Source organism: Cibotium barometz, chromosome 55 (genome assembly GCF_041138505.1).
Source record: "Cibotium barometz isolate CiBa-2024 chromosome 55, ASM4113850v1, whole genome shotgun sequence".
NCBI lineage: Eukaryota > Viridiplantae > Streptophyta > Polypodiopsida > Cyatheales > Cibotiaceae > Cibotium > Cibotium barometz.
Window position 1 is genome coordinate 22669718 of NC_141100.1, and position 17361 is coordinate 22687078.

Genomic DNA, 17361 nt, shown 5'->3' on the forward strand with positions numbered 1-17361 from the left:
CTTGTAGTAGCATTAAATGGCATTGAAACGAATTCTCCTCCTTAATCTATATGGAGATTATGCCACTATTTAAACTTGCCAAAAGCTAAATTCAGCCTTATCCTAAGGAAATCACATCTTGCTACTATAATTGTCGACTATAACATCATAAAGTAAGAATATCACTCCAATGTAGTAGTAGACATCTTACCACATAGATTAGCATGCACCAACTCTAAAGGAGTCTTTTCCCTATTGCTAATTTCATGTGGAAATACCTTGCATTGTTGCTTGCCCATCATGCAAGGTTCACATGGTTCTTGAAATTCTAAAAATGTAAGAAAATTAGCTATTATCTCTTTTCTCTACATCTCCTTGAGCACTGCAAATCTGATGTGACCAAATTGCTATATTTCCCTATTGCTACTTTCATGTGGAAATACCTTGCATTTTTGCTTGCCCATCATGCAAGGCTCACATTTATTCCCTTTTTCTATATCTCCTTTAGCACTGCAAATCTAATGTGACCAAATTGCTCGTACTCTTATTTGCAATCGTTGTTGTGCTACTATAAGGGCACTCAAATCATATAGATTGTTGTGCCTTACTCCTTTACCAACTAACTTGCCAGTAATATCTAGAATTTCTACTTCAATTTTTTTGAAGCTTACTTTAACACCATGATCTATCAACTAATAGTGGATTCCTCTTTATTTGAGGTACATAGAGCATGTTTAATAGCTTCTTCTCTTCACTTGTAGTTTCCACAAAAGATATGATTCTATACTCTTTGATTGGATGTTTAGCATTATTCCCAACAACAACATGGGTTCCTGTAGAGGCTTCCAATTAGTCATGTGTTAGGGTGCTCCACTATCCAAAATCCATGAATCATCAACAACTGGAGCCTGAGCAAATGAGCATACCTCTTTAATGGCGACCCAAAGTTCAATCTTGGTCTTAGTGTTATTAATTGACTCCTTTCACTTACATGAAGAGTTTAGGGTGCCTTCTTTCTTCTCGTTAGCACGATTCTTTCTACATTCTTTGATAGCATGACCCTTCATGTCATAGTACTTGTACCTTCCTTGAAACTTCTTCTTATTTTGTCATCAGAAGATGCCACGCCTTTCCCTTTAGCATAGGCAAAAAATGCAGCATCACCGCCATTGTGGGTCTTTAGCCCACATCTCCTCATCAAGAAACATAACACTAAATTCTTTAAATGATAGAGGTGGTACTCTAACCTGATTGTTTAGTGATATAACCAAGTCATCATACTTTTGTGGAAGAATTCGGATGCACCTTCAGGCTAGTTCGTCATTGGTCTTTGTAATCCCCACAATAGCCACATTTGATTCCACAAATTCTTGATCTGAGTGATAAATGCTTCAATAGTTTCTCCTTCAGTAAACTTCTCAGAACAAGCTGATTCTCTAGGTTTTAAATCCTGGTCTGATTTCGGGTCTCATACTTTCCTTAGTATGGTCCAGGCCTCCAATGCCTTTGTTACATGTTGAATCATAGTAAGAATAGAATCACTTTATGCTGGTGGTGATGACTTAAGGGGTGCAGTACTAAGAAACCCTATGTATCATGTGAGTTTAAGGTGTATTCAAATAATCCCTTACTTGTGAATTTCTTATGAATAAAATGACCCCTTTTTCTTTATATACTTACAAATTTTTTTTCCCAAAATTGATTTAAAAAAACCCTTTTGTAAATGTATTTGTGTAAATTTACCTTGAAATTTTGAATTAAAAACTCTTTTATTTGAACTCATATGCTATACTTACATATGTTTAGGTGAATCCCTTGAGGGTGATGATGGCATAAAGTGCATTAGCATTGCACCTCTTCCATGCCCAAAGAAGTGTAGCATCTAGTGAAAGTACGTTCACACTGTTGTTGGGGGTTCCCTGGTTATGCATCCATATTCCTAAAATAGTTTCTAGAAGCTCATAAGAGTCTAGAATGGTGTTGATATTGAATTTCTAGAGAGTATAGTTTGTCACATCAAGATTACCTTCAATGAAGGCTGGTGACGAATGCATAAGAATAGGTAGAAGCCGACCCTCCTAATATCCTATGCAAAGAAAGACTAGAATTTATGTATTATTTTTGCTAAAAACATCTAAGCTCTGATACCATATAAGAATATAACATAGTAGAAAGATAGATAGCAAAACAAAGTGTAATAAACAATGCAATAGATAGATAATGAAGAGAATTTAAAATTTTGGGATAGGTACAATGTGATGGTGCTGTGCACCACTATCCGTGTGCTCTCAAGTAGAGCTTAGATGGCAATTTAGACAGACTATGGATGGAGGAAGTACTAAGTGTAGAGGGTGTGGATACAAGCATTGGATGGCTTAGCTTGTGATAACTATATCCATGTATAGTGGTGCAAGTGGTGTAGTAGTTGCATATATACAACATGGGTGGTTACGTAGCATAGACACGGCCACCACCCTCAAAACAAAACGCAACAAATCAATCACCACCTACTAATAATGAACCCATATCATCGGGTCGGGGCTCTTGCTCCTAGACCCCTAACAAGGGGGTCGGTGCCCCTCTTTGGGACCCCCTAGCTAGGGCGATACCCTTGGCCCCAGCTAATGCTCAATTCCTTGACCATCACTTAACCATCAATGATCATAAAATAATGATCCCATTGGCATCTAAGCTAGGGTTCCCACCAATGACACGTGCACTAATCACTTCTCCTCATAATGGGGGCCTTGATAAATATGCACCAAACATAGATATGAGATACATACTGAGAGGCATGCATTGAGTGTATACTAACACTATCATATAAAACAATGTCACATATATCCAAAATATCTTCTCACACCATACCTCTACTTCTTGGTCTAGGACGATATACACCATTGAGCCTGTGCACTCTAACTCGTACTACCGTCCAGTGAGGAGCCCCTAAGTCTCGCATCCCAGATTGATAGGAGTCGCTTTTGTTGGCCATACCATTCCCTATGCGCATGAACACTCTAGGTCACAATTGCATCAGAGTCTCAAGGCCGATGTTGCGTACGTCCATAGCCCTAACCATGCCTAGCCAAATGACACTCAAGAGCCGCCTTTGTCCTCACACCAGGTGTGTTAGGAGCTCACCCATTTACTTTCGAATAACAGAATGCTAGACAGAATTAAATTAACAATCAAGGATTAAAAATATTAAAAAGGGTACTTGACCAAATTTAAAAGCAAGGATTAAAAACATTAAAAAGGGTACTTGTACCAAATTTAAAAGCAAGGATTAAAAACATTAAAAAGGGTACTTGTACTTGACCAAATTTAATTATTTGAAAAACATTAAAAAGGGTACTTGTACTTGACCAAATTTAATGAAAAACATTAAAAAGGGTACTTGTACTTGACCAAATTTAATTAAAAACATTAAAAAGGGTACTTGTACTTGACCAAATTTAATTATTTGAAAGTTTATATTTCCTTACTTGTAAAAGTGAATAAAAATAACCTTGATGCACTGTAATAGATGTAGAGGAACCTCCAAAGCCTCCAAAAAAACTCACCTCTCCTTTTGGCCTTGGACTCAATGCCCCCACAAGCTTCAATGTAAAATAGATAGCTAGTTCGACCACCTTTACTAGTACTATGACATGTAAGGGTACTAAGGGGTACTATAGGGCTATTAATGATGAAAATTCTAGCTTAGAAGAGCATAATAGGAGGCATGGATATTTCAAGTAAATGTGACACTTTTTATAGATGATAGCCCCTTCACATGCATGTATATTACCCTATTTGGAATAGCCTCCATCTAGGCTAGTTAAACTCACACATACTCAAGTAAAAGGGTGGCTTTACTAATGCATGCTTTAGTCTAAGGTGGCTCTACTAAAAGGAACTCAAGTATCTCAATTTTATCTAAAGCAACTGAGCCCGACTTTAGCAAACCTTTAGCTCTCCAAAACCATCAACCCATTTCCACTTACCACTTAAGCAAAACCATGTGTGCAACAACACTTAACACATTCCACATACCACTTGCCTAATTTCACTTGTATTGCTTAAACCCATGGTTTTCCAACCTTTGTCCCCTTAAAACCATAGTCTAATTTATTTATTTATCCAAGGGTGCACACCAAGGATAGGTCAATTTTTAATTTATTTTTTTGCTAAGTGCTATCAACGTTCTGGCCCCTGCTACTAGCCCTAAGGTAAAACCCACACGTCAAACTCATCTACAAAGTTTTTCTTTAAAAAATATTTTAGGATCAATGAGCTTCCATATATGTACATTTATGTACATGTGTGCAGTAATATTACTATTTGATCTTCTTCAAGTTTTTTCACCACATGTGAACCTTAGAACTTAAGGTCAAAATTAATGCTCCTATTTAAATGTTAAAATTTTCAAGGCTCTTACTCAACTGAGACAATTTCCCGTGTCCACTCAATTTATTTCTCACTACAAAAGTTTTTTTTGAGAGGTTTGTGGACTCCATTTCATAGTTTTCTGTACCAAAGTACACATCCTAAGCTAGTACAATCACTTTCTAACACTTTACCCTCTTCAAAAGTACCTAGATCTTGTCAAATTAAGTACTACAACTACTTAGGATGGTGCATAAACATTTGTGGCAATTTAGGATGTTGTGCAATTCTCTTTCATCCAATTTTTTATATCTACATCAATCCCAAAGTAAGGCCCAAACGGTATAGTTCATATTTAAGTTCAAGTTTGAGCTTTCTAGTGTGTATCTAGCTTTTGATTGGTCCATAGTGAAATAATGTGAATAAAGTATTTTTTGCTTAAATAATTATGTACAAGCATTAGAATTTTAATAAGAGTATAGGTTTTCATAGGAGTGTGTGCGTATATTAAATTAGTTCAATTAGCTTCCCTTGATTGGGGCTTTAACACGATGTGAAATCTCTTCATGACCAACCATGGAAAGGGTAAACATGATGGATGTGGTAAGCATGGTTTTCATTTGACATAAATTAAGGTGTCCTCAAAACCACTTACAAGGTGTGTCCACATGATGTAGTAAAATGGCTTGCAGCTATAACCTCTCCACATGGCTACAATTGACATCAGATAGCAAGCAGAGCCAAATAAACAATTAAGTGTGTAGAGAGTGTTTCATGCGGTTAAAGTGGTTAAGGTAGAAAAAAGAAATGTAAGATTCCTCCCTCCAGCTTTTGAGGTGTATAGGTATAAGAACCTTCCCTTCTGATCTTATAATTATTCCCCTCTTTGAAATAAAAGAAAGATCATGTTTTACCCTGTTTTGGCCTCGAGAGAGAAAATATCTAGAGGGAGGTAATTCAAAATTGAGATATTTTTGGATATAAAAATCCTCCTAGTGTCTAAAATAGTTTCCCTTGAAATAGAAATTCAAAAAGAACTTTCAAATGTGCAATTGGAACTAATTGAAAATAGGTATAAAGGACCTTAGCCTAAGGGTCTAGATTTTCAGAAATTTTTGGATTATGGTCCAATTAAGGTTCCTATGGGCCAATAGGAACAAACCAAGTGTAGGGAGGAGATAAATTGAAGAATAAAATAAAAACCCCCAAAAATGAGTAAATGCTCACATAAGATGAAGAGTGGACTAAGGACCAAAGAAAACAATTAAAAAACTGAATTTTGACACCTCAGTGTGTGGGGATCTCCCCTCATGAAGTAGGCACATTTTTTTCACCATTACCCCCAATTTTCAATCAATAAAATGAGATATTTTCATCTCTCCTCTCTCCTTTTTCAAAACTAGATTCAAAAAGTAAGCTGAACTGGCCCAAAAATGGTAAAAAATTGACCAAACTGATTTGGAAAATTCTAGAATTAGTTTGCTTGGTTAGAGGCTCACTTTTTCCTATCAATAGAAGCCTCCCCCTTTGTAAAAGCTTAATGGTGTTTATGCACCGTTACTCTGCTCTTGTCTTGAGCCATATTGAATTTTTTAATAATTCAATTGTTTTTGGCCTAATCCTCTCCAAAGTAAATTGGTGGCCACTATTACTTCAAACAATATACCCTTAATCCCTCAAGCCAAAGGAGAGCTTACAAGCTCCATGTAAGCTAATTTTCTTAGTTTGTTTACAAATTTTAATGAAAAATCTAAAGTTTTCTTGATTTTTATGAATTGCAGATGACTGAATTAAATTCAAATGCTATGCCTTTGATAAAAAGGCCAACCCCTTCTCTTCTTTACATTCCAACCTTTCTCAATCCTAGAAAGATTAACTAAGTGATTAATTAAACCCTTCTTATTGTTTACTCTCTTGAATTTAATTGTGTAGGTTAGAGTTCTATAATTCTAAATTGGGTTAATTAAGTTAGATAAAGAAAGATAAAAATGGGAAATGGTCAGCCATACAAAGGAGGTTATGGCAAAATTTTCCAAAATTTTGTAAAAAAGAAAGTTTGTTTTTATGTTATTCCAAAAGAGTAATTTCCACCATTTTTGCATCTAAAAGAAATATTCTAATTACTCCATGTACATATTCACCTATGAATATGCATGGATATCACTGATATTAATTATTAAAATTGATTTTTATGCATAGAAAGATGCATAAAGGAATTTTTTTATTATAAAAGTGTTATTCTTATTAAATTTGATTTCTATGCATATAGAAAGATGCATAATTAAAAATTTTTTATTATAAAAGTGTTATTTCTTATTAAATTTGATTTCTATGCATAGAAAGATGCATAAAGGAACTTTTTTATTACAAAAGTGTTATTCTTATTAAATTTGATTTTTATGCATAGAAAGATGCATAAAGTAAATTTTTATTACAAAAAGTGTTATTCTTATTAAATTTGATTTCTATGCATAGAAAGATGCATAAAGGAATTTTTTTATTGCAAAAGTGTTATTCTTATTAAATTTGATTTTTATGCATAGAAAGATGCATAAAGGAATTTTTTTATTATAACAGCGTTATTCTTATAAAAATTGATTCTTATGCATAAATAGATGCATAAAGAAATTCTTTGTATTTTAAAAGTGTTATTCCTTTCAAATTTGATTTTATGCATAAATAGATGCATAAAAGGATTTTTTAAAAAAAGTGTTATTCCCATTGAAGTTGATTTTTATGCATAAATAGATGCATAAAAGGATTTTTTTATAAAAGTGTTATTCCCATTGAAGTTGATTTTGATACATAAATAGATGCATAAAGAATTTTTATATCAAAATTAGAATTCTCTTAAATTCTATGTTTAAATTCTATGAGTATTTGATAAATGAGTAATTGAATACTCTAAGAGAGAAATTTCTATCATTTTATATTCACATGGATTGTAAAAAGAAAATTCAAGAAATCTATCGAGATCAAAATATTCAGATAAATGATTAATTGACATGTGAACCAGATAGATGTGAAAGAATGGATGTGGATGTGTATGTGAAAGAATGGATGTGGATGTGTAACTTGCATCCATCCATATCCACATCTCATCACATCACATTCATTCACATCTCATCCATTTATATCTACCCCAATCCACATCACATCACATCCATTTCACCTCACATCTCATTCATTGACATCTATCCCAATTTACATCACATCACATCACATTCATTCACATCACATATCATCCATTCACATCCCGATTCACATGACATGACATCACATCCACATTCATCACATCCATATCATATCTCATTCATACACATCCCATCTCATTCATCCATACCCATCCAATCATTCACATGTAGGACTATTCACATCTATCCATACATTCACATCTATCACTTCACATTCACATATATTCACATCACATCACATCCACATCCCCATCCATTCTTTCACATACACATCCACGTCCACATCCATTCTTTCACACATACACATCCACATCCATTCTTTCACATACACATACACATCCATTCTTTCACATACACATCCACATCCATTCTTTCATACACATCCACATCCATTCTTTCACATACGCATCCACATCCATTCTTTCACATCTATCGGATGATTCACATGTCATCACATCTCATTCATTCACATCCTGTTTCACATCACATTACATCTCATCCATTCATTCACATCTATCTGATTCACATTGCATCTCATCACATCTATTCACATCACATATCATCCGTCCATTCATTCACATCTATCCTAATTCACATGTCATCACATCTCATTCATTTCTCACATCCCGTTTCACATCACATTACATCTCATCTATTCATTCACATCTATGTGATTCACATCGCATCTCATCACATTTATTCACATCACATCTATTCACATCACATATCATCCATCCATCCATTCACATCTATCTTGATTCACATCGCATCTCATTTCTATGCAAGTTTTTCAGTTTGATTTTCTTTTGAATACAAGGAGTATTTCTTGAATCAGTATCCCCAAAACTTCTTGATCGGAATTCTGAATTTCATACCAGAATTTCTCAAATTCTATAACCTTGATCCACAGATCAATTCGAAGGGTCTCAAACTTAGTTTCAGATTTAGCGGGAGTTTTTGAGTGTATTTTTCTAAACTGGTCACACCTTCTTTCCTCACAACTAACGAAAGAGTTTGGTCTAGTCATAGTCTGATTCAAGGGTCGAGTCGTCGGATAAGATTTTTCTTGAAGTATCTTTCTCGAAAAGGTTTGATAGTTGAGTTACTTTTTTAGTGAATTTCTTTCTGTGAATATTCACTTAACTTATTTCTAAATTAGTTACAAATTCCAATGAGGAATAAATTAATCATTTATCTGAATATTTTAATCTCAATAGATTTCTTGAATTTTCTTTTTACAATCTGTGTGAATATAAAACGATAGAAATTTCTCTCTTAGAGTATTTAATTATTCATTTATCAAATACTCATAGAATTTAAACATAGACTTTAAGAGAATTCTAATTTTGATATAAAAATTCTTTATGCATCAAAATCAACTTCAATGGGAATACCACTTTTATAAAAAAATCTTTTTATGCATCTATTTATGCATAAAAATCAACTTCAATGGGAATAACACTTTTTTAAAAAAATCCTTTTATGCATCTATTTATGCATAAAATCAAATTTAATAGGAATAACACTTTTAAAATAAAAAGAATTTCTTTATTCATCTATTTATACATAAAAATCAATTTTTAGAAGAATAATGCTTTTATAATAATAAAAATTCCTTTATGCATCTTTCTATGCATAAAAATAAAATTTAATAAGAAAAACACTGTTGTAATAAAAATTTTCCTTTATGTATCTTTCTATGCATAGAAATCAAATTTAATAAGAATAACACTTTTATAATAAAAAAATTCCTTTATGTATCTTTCTATGCATAGAAATCAAATTTACTAAGAAATAACACTTTTATAATGAAAAAATTCCATTATGCATCTTTCTATGCATAGAAATTAAATTTAATAAGAATAACACTTTTATAATAAAGAAAATTCCTTTATGCATAAAAATCAACTTTAATAATTGATATCAGTAATATCCATGCATATTCATAGGTGAATATGTACATGGAGTAATTAGAATATTTCTTTTAGATGCAAAAATGGTGGGAATTACTCTTTTGGAATAACATAAAAACAAACTTTCTTTTTCACAAAATTATGGAAAATTTTGCCATAACCTCCTTTGTATGGCTCCTTTGTATGGCTGACCATTTCTCATTTTTATCTTCTTTTATCTAACTTAATTAACCTAATTTCGATTTATAGAACTCTAATCTACACAATTTTCTAAATTCAAGAGAGTAAACAATAAGAAGAGTTTAATTAATCACTTAGTTAATCTTTCTAGGATTGAGAAAGATTGGAATGTAAAGAAGAGAAGGGGGTGGCCTTTTTATCAAAGGCATAGCATTTGAATTTAATTCAATCATCTGCAATTCATAAAAATCAAGAAAACCATAGGTTTTTCATTAAAATTTGTAAACAAGGTAAGAAAATTAGCTTTCATGGAGCTTGTAATAAGCTCTCCTTTGGCTTGAGGGATTGAGGGTTCTACTATTGTTTGAAGCAATAGTTGCCACCAATTCACTTTGGAGAGGATTAGGCCAAAAATAATTGAATTATTAAAAAATTCAATGTAGATGGCTCAGGACAGAAGCATAGTATAACACTTTTGTAATAAAAAATTCCTTTATGTATCTTTCTATGCATAAAAATCAATTTCAATAAGAATAACACTTTTGTAATAAAAAAATTTCTTTATGCATATTTCTATGCATAGAAATCAAATTTAATAAGAATAACACTTTTATTTAAAAAAATCCATTATGCATCTTTCTATGCATAGAAATCAAATTTAATAATTAATATTGGTGATATCCATGCATATTCATAGGCAAATATGTACATGGAGTAATTAGAATATTTCTTTTAGATGCAAAAATGGTGGGAATTACTCTTTTGGAATAACATAAAAACAAACTTTCTTTAGATGCAAAAATAGTGGGAATTACTCTTTTGGAATAACATAAAAACAAACTTTCTTTTTTCATAAAATTCTAGAAAATTTTTCCATAACCTCCTTTGTATGGCTGACCATTTCTCATTTTCATCTTTCTTCACTTTACTTAATTAACCCAATTTAGAATTATAGAACTCTAATCTACATAATTTTCTAAATTGAAGAGAGTAAACAATAAGAAGAGTTTAATTAATCACTTAGTTAATCTTTCTAGGATTAAGAAAGGTTGGAATGTAAAGAAGAGAAGGGGGTGGCCTTTTCATCAAAGGCATAGCATTTGAATTTAATTCAATCATTTGCAAAACATAAAAATCAAGAAAACCATAGATTTTTCATTAAAATTCGTAAACAAAATAAGAAACTTAGCTTACATGGAGCTTGTAAGCTCTCCTTTGGCTTGAGGGATTGAGGGTTCTACTAACAACTTTGACCTCATAGATGTGAAATGTGTGGAAGATGTGCAATATCTTTAATAGTATGGGGACACCTTTGATGACCACATAGATGTGAAATATCTTTCACAATTTGGGGACCTTTGATGACCTCATAGATGTGCAATATCTTCCACAATTTGGGGACACCTTTGATGATCTCATAGATGTGCAATATCTTCCACACTTTTGGGACACCTTTGATGACCTCATAGATGTGCAATATCTTCCACAATTTGGGGACACTTTTAATGACCTCATAGATGCATAACATCCAATTTCAAATTAAAAGAAGCAAGAAATCATAAAGCCATAGAATAGAATTAGAAAAAAGTAGAATTTCTAACTTAACTTCCATTTGACTAATAATTCTTTTAGAATTCTATTCCTGAGAACCTTCTCTTGAACATCAAGGATTTCTTTAGGTTGGAGTTTCATCTGCCCTTGGGTTGAAGAAGTTAAGATTTCATTAAGCACATGATTCGGGCTTGTTGGCACATACTTTTTAAGTACACTCACATGAAATACATTATGTACTTTGAGATGAGGAGGCAAAAGAAGCTCGTAGGCTGTCACCTACTTTCTTTGTAATCAGATATGGCCCACAATACCTAGGGGATAACTTCTTGTACTTCCCAAGAGATAGAGAACTTCTTTTGGGGCGTACTCGAATGAAGACCATATCTACTTCTTTGAATTTTCTGTCTGTCCTCTTCTTATCTGCATACTGCTTCTGTCTATCTTGGGCAGCTTTTATATCTTTGCGAATTGACTGCATCTGTTGCTCCATGTCGTCTCGACCCTAATTAATGGGTCGGACCAAGTTAATGGGGTTAAGCAATCTTGTCCATATAGAGCTTTGAGAGGGCTCATCCCGATACTTCGGTGATAAGAAGCATTGTAAGAAAACTCGACTAGGTTGTAAGGTTCCCCCTTCTAAAATAGGAGAAACACTTAAGATAGTCCACTAAGTCTTAACTTGGAGAAAGTTTCCTATTTATCGACACCTTGACCATGTAGAGATTCAAGGATACGATTCATAGGTAAGACCTAGCCCTATCCCACAAGGGAAGCATGATCTTCTAAAAGTCAAATCACCCATAGGGCAACTACTAGACATGATTTCTAGAGGCAACACTTTTTTCCTCATCCATGCAAGGCACAGCCTGACCTAGTCTTCTAGAATAGAGTTACCCAAGAACCTAATTATCTAGCGTAGGGCTTTCACTTAATCTGTTAGAAAGCTACTCGACTAATCGGGTCCACCTGTCCGTAGAATGGTGCCATCGGGGCATTCCATCCTCCCACTTTCCACCCTACTCACGTTGTCGTGACGTGGGCAGTATCGCTAGGAAAGTGCGAGACTTTTGGCTGTGAGAGTAGCTTCCAAAATCCCAGCAAGGAAACAAAACAGATAGCTCTTCAAGGGGCACCACCTGCAGAAGTTGGAACCATAATATTTACATACCAAATCTCATTTTTAAACTGAATTTTCATCATCATTTTATTTCTAAGAAATCAGTCCCCTTTACAAGCCTGTAGCTCTTCACTGGCACTTAGTACAGGTCATACAATGACTGAAAATTCAAGACAGCAAAACATCAGTTCACAGAAGCACCAATTTACAATGAGATTCCACTCATAACACTCTAATTCCACTTCTTCCAGGGGCAGCAACTTCTATCCACCCAAATCAGATCAGAATACCTTCTTTTTGTTCTTGGCCTCTTTCTTCTCAAATTCTCTTCACCCAGGTAGTAGCACATCCCAATCATTGACATCAGTTCTGATGCACCTAGCTAGGTGTGAATGCTTCTTGGGCACCGTCTCCCAAATAGACAACACATCAACCCTTAGTGAATTAGAAACAACACAAGATAGCCTGGCCACCACCAGTGCTGGTGAGGGCGTGGAGTTGGGTGGCCGCATGTGCGAAGGCTTTGGAGGCTGCAGTGGGTGAAGGGGCGAGTGATTGAGATTGCCGCGTCTTCCGATACCACCAAACCTGGACGCCGCCTCTTTTCTGCACTTTGCTGCTGGCGCTTCTAGATGACCACCCTCCCTCTGCTCATCCCTTGTAGACGACCACCACCTCTCTGCTCCTCTTCCCGCAGTATTACCAGCCCACACCAGCTGTGCCTCAGACTCGCGATCGGCTACCACACTTCTCCAATATTCCCCCCCCCGGCGGTTCACGGCTACACCTCTTTTCTTCTACAGCAGCTGCAGCGCCCCGTCACTCAGTCACCAAGGAACTCCTCTGCGACCCACTGCACTTTCACAGTCACCAACCTCCACCAGCCATCAGCTTTTGACGCCCACGACAGCTGCACTTCTGCTTATTTTTAATGCGTTCTCTCCACGCTCAGCAGCCCGTCGCTGCTCCAGTCACCGTAGCCAACTCTGCCTCTTTCCCTCAGGCAACGCCCCCACACCCCACACACAAGGCGGCTGGCTTTTCTCCCACGCCTACTCGCTTCCACCAGAACCCTCCAAAAACCAGATAGCCACCTCTTTTCTGCAGCTCGCGTATCATCCGCTACCTCCATGCTTCGCCATCCTTCCAGACCTTCGAGCTGGCAGTCCCTTAAAGCTCCACGCAGCTGGCCCCCTTATTCTCATTTTATTTTATTTATTTTGAAGAAAAAGGCCACCATGTTATTCCTTTTCACACCAAAGCAAGGCAACTTTGGCCCCTTATCACCTTTTTTCTTCCCTTTTTTTGCTTGGCACCCAAGAGGTACGCCAATCCTTGTCTTCATGCCCCTAAGGTCAACCATGCCAGTGTAATACTTTATCTTGGATCCACGTCCATAATTGAGCTCATATTCATAGGGAGTGCTTGGTCTTTTGCTAGTAGACCTTGGTGACTACACATATTAATTGCTCCAACACATGCCACTGTATCTGAGTGGATACCTTCCATATCTGTCCTTGCTGCTCAGGGCCCAGATTCCACATAAGTTGTTCCATGAACATGCTTTCACTGCATAGACGTGCCACAGCACGACATCCACCCCCTCTAAACCTGCACATCCTCCGGTATGTGCCACACAGGTCCTGGAATTTAGTGTCCATGCATTATTTGCACACCAACATTGGTATATGTACAAGCATCCAACTAGGCATCTTAAACCCTGTCAAACCTGACCCAGTTGGTATCACCCTAGTAAACATGAAACAGTAGAAGAATATACATAGTGCCACTCACAAGGGGTTATCCTTTGTTGAAACATAGCATGACATCTTAACCTACCCCCCTAGCCTGCAAGATATTTATATCTTAGCAATCACATCTGAATGGTTCTGCTTTCCCACCTGGATCAAATACCAACTGCTTTTGGCATATGTGCCATATCCTTTGCTCATATGAAGCCCTATCCTCTCTTAGATTCCCTGCATATGCATAATTACCCTCATCATTCAAAGTGGGATGCTCTTCAAAATAATTTCCTTCAAAATTTTCCTCAGGCCATGTTTGAAGCCTTTGCACCACATATTGTATGGCCACACCAAGTAACAACTGCATTAACAGCATAGAACACACACTTGGTAACATCCCATCCAAATCTACCTTGCCCGGATCCAGCTCACCCACTGACAAACATTCATTCTTCTCATCCAAAGACGGAAAAGCATGGTCTTCATTGGCTTCCTCTATGCTATTATATACCTCTTCTTTAGGCCGTTGCAAAGTATGCAAAGCATCCACACCATCAACACATACAAAGTCCAACAAGGCATCATCGAGAATGGCCTCCAGCTCTGGATCAATCTCATCACAATCATTTGGCTTACATAACACCTGCACATCCTCACTTGCAACCGACAGTTGACTAGCATCAAGCATAGAAGAGCCCAAAGCTGATGGGGATCTATTATATATCATGAAATAATCCACTGCATCATCTAGGATAGCATCCAATTCAGGATCAATCGCATTGAAGCCATTATCATCTTGCAATCCCACATGTTGATTATCATGAACATTCATACCCCCATAGCTATATCCATTTGGTTGCTCATATGCAGCCTCATGAGGCTCTGTGACCACACTTTGCATATCCTGCATGTTATCTCCCAGTATTTCTTGAAACCAGTCTGCAGATGGGCTTAGAATTACGGGTCCCTCACCCGAGTACCCTTGAATCTGTATGTCATTGAACCCTGTATGATCCAAAAAGACAGATTCAATTTCCCTCTCCAAATCATCATCATAAACAGGCTTCCAAGCTCGAGATTGTTGCTCACAAATGTGGTTGCAAGGTAACCCTGACACTGATGACATAGCATCACCCTGTTTATTGTTGGAACACCCAGTTAGCATTCCAAGATAACCCAAATCCAAAGAACCTTGGCAACCAGCTTCAGAAGCAACATCACTGTTGGAATCACCCATATCACTCACCCCCTCTAAATCAATCACACATACTTGTGGCCCATCTTGTAATATTTTATTTTCCTCACATGCATATTCATGTATACCCTCTATTAAAACCTGCTCTTCAATTAGCAAAGTAGTTGGTCCCTCGTCTTCAAGTTCAAAATCTTGATCCAAACCTTTATCACAAAAGCCACTCACATCATCCTGCTTATAAGCATCATAACCACATAAGAATGTAGTAATGATAGCATCTTCTTCTTGTCCTAGATCTTCAAACTCTGCAATCATGCTTTCAGCAAAAAACATTGGTTCTTGTAGCTCTTCGCACATACGATATGTCACCTGAGGAATACCCTTTGAATGGGTGCTTTTGTCATGAGAGTCCTCGAGTTTAGAAAGCTTACATGAGAGTTCACCCACTGTATCCTTTCTAGGTTGCAACAAAGCATCCCTTTTAGCACTGTGAATGTCTTGCTGTTCACTAACGGCTACTTGCGGTTCCAATTTAGCATAGACAGCCTCAATGATCTGTGCATCAGTTTTGAATAGCAATTGATTATCCTCCATATGACATAATTCCACGACTACTTCTAAATTGGCTCGGATTGTTGCTGGAACACTATCACAGCTCACATTATACCTCATTTCATCACCCTTTTGCTTTTTCTTTTCCCAAGTAAGTTGCTCCTGCTTTAGGTTCATGGAACTCGCATAAATAAGTGCATCTGCAAAATCACTCCATCATTTGGAGTGATACTTTGCTAGTTCTAGCACTTCATCTTTTAAATCAGGACTTATAAGGTGCAAAAGATGCAATCATCATGTTTTCTGGAACCCCTTGAATCTTCATCTCTTTCTCGTAACACCTTAGATAGCTTTCTAGATCGAAACCATCAAATATATTGACCCTGTCATATACCAATTGCACCGCAATTTCCACCGCTTCCTGAATTCGCTTTTCTTCTTCAATCTTCCTGAATTGCTCTGCAAGCTCTTTCATCTCTGCATATAAATGCTCCATTTTGCTAGCCATCTCTACGTACTCTCACCCCAGCGGTTTCACGTCGGGTTCACCAAAGCTGTCGTGACGTGGGCGGTATCGCTGGGAAAGTGCGAGACTTCTGGCTGTGAGAGTAGCTTCCAGAATCCCAGCAAGGAAACAAAACAGATAGCTCTTCAAGGGGCACCACCTGCAGAAGCTGGAACCATAATATTTACATACCAAATCTCATTTTTAAACTGAATTTTTAGATCATCATTTTATTTCTAAGAAATCAGTCCTCTTTACAAGCCTGTAGCTCTTCACTGACACTTAGTACAGGTCATACAATGACTGAAAATTCAAGACAGCAAAACATCAGTTCACAGAAGCACCAATTTACAATGAGATTCCACTCATAACACTCTAATTCCACTTCTTCCAGGGGCAGCAACTTCTGTCCACCCAAATCAGATCAGAATACCTTCTTTTTGTTCTTGGACTCTTTCTTCTCAAATTCTCTTCACCCAGGTAGTAGCACATCCCAATCATTGACATCAGTTTTGATGCACCTAGCTAGGTGTGAATGCTTCTTGGGCACCGTCTCCCAAATAGACAACACATCAACCCTTAGTGAATTAGAAACAACACAAGATAGCCTGGCCACCACCAGTGCTGGTGAGGGCGTGGAGTTGGCCGCATGTGCGAAGGCTTTGGAGGCTGCAGTGCGTGAAGGGGCGAGTGATTGAGATTGCCGCGTCTTCCGATACCACCAAACCTCGGCGCCGCCTCTTTTCTGCACTTTGTGGCTGGCGCTTCTAGACGACCACCCTCCCTCTGCTCATCCCTTGTAGACGACCACCACCTCTCTGCTCGTCTTCTCGCAGTATTACCAGCCCACACCAGCTGTGCCTCAGACTCGCGATCGGCTACCACACTTCTCCAATATCCCCCCCCGACGGTTCACGGCTACACCTCTTTTCTTCTGCAGCAGCAGCTGCAGCGCCCCGTCACTCAGTCACCAAGGAACTCCTCTGCGACCCACTGCACTTTCACAGTCACCAGTCTCCACCAGCCATCAGCTTTTGACGCCCACTGCAGCTGCACTTC